Here is a 3,060-nt window from a genome sequence, read left to right on the forward strand (position 1 = left end):
CCCTCCCTTCCTCTACCCCCCACTCCCCGTTTACCCCATCCTTTATCCACGCACCCATTTTCGCGCCTGACCTCTATGCCACGCGGTATCTACGGTTTACGCTGCCATACGTCTGAGAAGCCGCCTACAAAAGACGGTATTATCATCGCTGTCTTCAACATAACACACTGGGAGAAACATTCGCAGGTTTGTATGAACGTCTTTGTATATGATCGATATTGTAAAGCAGGTTACAACCTCCTACCGTAAAACATTTCAGCTTGGGAAAATACGAAAACAAGTTAACGTTATTAAACGAAGGCTATACTAGACCAATGAAATGCATGATAAGACAAGTTCTTTGATTAAAAATAATAATGAAATATCTTTTATACCGAAAACTGAGACGCAAAGTTAAACAAAGTTTAGTGGCCATGATGCACAACTATAAAGACTGCTTAAATTGGAGACAAATCTGTAGTCCAGGGTGTCCAGCAAAACAACAACAGAGACTGTTTGATACTTTTTTTTTCCTTTTTTTTTCACACACTTGTGCAAGACAGACGGAGGACTCATACGATGCTCGTCATGAGCGTGGGAGGCAGGGTGGCCGGGGCGGGCTGGCGATCGTGTGACGGGCGAGACGGGGCCGTGGCGAGTTTACTGCGGGTGATTCGCTCCCCCGTAATGAAGGCGCTGACGGCGTATCCCTTCCTTCTCATCTGACTGCGGCGGGAATAAAGGCCGGAGACACTCAAAGTGCGTGCGTGAGTGTGCGTGAGAGAGCGAGAGAGAGAGAGAGAGAGAGAGAGAGAGAGAGAGAGAGAGGGGGGGGGGTAGGCATAAGCTGGCGGTTTCGGGGGGGGAGCTCATTCGTACCCTCGTTTTCCGAAATTCGCCCCCCCTACCGAGGTGTGTAAAACTCGGTAAAACTACACCTATGAGGATAATAAATAAACAAATAAGTAAATAAATGAGTCTGAGCACCACGCACTGGTCAGACTTAATTACAATTGGGTTAACGACCTGTAGGACCGGGCTGGGCGCAACAACGAGACACCCGATACCACCCCCAGGAAACATTACAGTAATGACAACCCTGAACGTACAAAACATAATTGGAGGCCACACTTGTTGATAATTATCATTCCACCCCGTGGATTAATTCGTACACTTTTTTCCTTGTTGTAAATATTTTTTCACGCGATAACACACTGGCCGTGCCTGGAGCATAGAGCAGGGATCAAACATGAATGCTTACCTCCGACCTGCTCGTCGAGCTGAGCGGGGTGGGGCGAGGTCTGGTGGGGCGGGTCACCGAGGCAAGGAGACCGCGGTCGGGCCGGAGACCACGGGAGGCCAGGCGCCATGAAAAGGAACGGGCCGGGCCAACCCTGACGGTAAGGTGAACGCAAAAGTAAACAGCGGGCTACGCCATAGCATGATACACGTGTAAAATGGGATTTTGAATAAGTTTATTGGAGCGTGGGCGCTCACGCTCGGGCACGCGTCGCAGCCTGCAGCGCACTACCACCACGCGCTCGCCCGTTATTCCCGCTAGCGCTTTCCCTGCTTTCCGTTCGCTACCCGTTTTACTGCCGCGATTTCCGGTAGCTTGTAAAATACCGACGCAACTCGTGTGATTCCCCCCCCCACACACACACACTAAACGACATCAATACCTTTACTGGCTAAACAAGTCCAAAACAACTGCTAACATTATTTATTCTGGCTGGCACTTGAAAGCCAACAATGTGACCAATATTCATTGACTTTTTGGTGCGCTCTTGCTTAGTTAGGTAGGGTGTATAGGGCGGGCACGCGCCGCCGCCCTCCACTTGCCTTTCCCGTCCGCCCCGTGCTCATGCTGCTCTAAACCCTCTAAACACTGGCCGCCCGGCCCGCCCCGCCTCGGCCAGCCCACCCGCTCACCCTCCCCCCTCCCCCTCCCTCTCTGCCGCTAGGCCACCGGAATGTAAGCAAACCATAAAGGAATGTCAGTTGACTGCTTTTGGTTCCAGTTTCTGGCGCACGGGTCACTTCAGGGACGTGTAATTCGACCAACTAAAATTTGGATGTAAACATGTAAAGTAAAGATATTAACATGCTAAGATTAAAATATTATTTCCTTCTAAAATATGAAAAAATTCAGACTCTTGCATTTGTGTCATCTGCTTTCACTATCCGATCCTTGCGGAGATTTTTAATTGTCAGGCCAGATTGCATTTTCTTTCGTTTGTGTTTATCTTATTTACAAAGTAAAAAACAGGACGAATTTATTTTTCAGCTGGTCTCCAACTCATTGAGGGCTGGCAAGGCGGTAAACACCACGCCGCGGGTGGAGGGAGTATCCCCACGGGGGCTGATCCCGGCGAGCCACAAATGCCAGCCCTCTCCTCTTTGGATCTCCTGGCCTCGCGCCTCGCCTCGCGCCTCGCGCCCACCCCCTCCCGGGGGTCGCGATATGCCCTACCCGCCACCCCTGCCAATCATTAAGACCATATCGTACAGTGTAAGGGGGGAGGCAAAAAAACTGCCTCTTCGTGTGTCTTTTTTCTGTACATGTACACTGCAGTGGATCAAAACGCGTAATAATTCTAGCACATTCGCACATTTTGCGCCATTGTATCAGATTGTATCCATGACTATAGTCCGCTACAGTCATAATGATTTTTTTCTGGATGTGCTTGAGAACATATACGTTTCAGGAACAAATTTTTTCTCGTTATTGCAACAAATCATGCAGCTAAAAAATCAATTAATTATCTTTGTCGCACAATGTTTTTTGCAGAGTGGTCAAGTAGGCTGCCTCGCTGACCCTAGGTGTACCTCATAACGCGACGGGCACGGCCGGAGCCGTCGCACTGGTGTGGGGCATAGCGCTAAGGGAGGTGAAAACAACAAAGTCAGGTGACTCAGAGATTTATCGGGTCTGAAATTGCACTGAAGCGACGCTCGCCTCTATCTCGCTGCCGCAGGGTAGTGGGGAAGGTGCGGAACGCCTGCCCAGCGCCTCCTGCGGCACACACACAGTGCGAGCGAGCGAGAGAGCGAGAGAGAGAGAGAGAGAGAGAGAGAGAG

At 50.2% G+C, this 3,060-nt stretch overlaps 1 protein-coding gene across 1 annotated transcript in view; it reads left to right on the forward strand.

The window, feature by feature from the left end:
* LOC113212538 (uncharacterized) overlaps positions 1 to 3,060 on the forward strand; it is an 11,339-nt gene that overhangs the window by 5,980 nt on the left and 2,299 nt on the right. The gene's annotated exons all lie outside the window — the stretch shown is intronic.

The sequence above is a fragment of the Frankliniella occidentalis genome, unplaced genomic scaffold, assembly GCF_000697945.3.
Source record: "Frankliniella occidentalis isolate FOCC.00 unplaced genomic scaffold, Focc_3.1 Scaffold81, whole genome shotgun sequence".
NCBI lineage: Eukaryota > Metazoa > Arthropoda > Insecta > Thysanoptera > Thripidae > Frankliniella > Frankliniella occidentalis.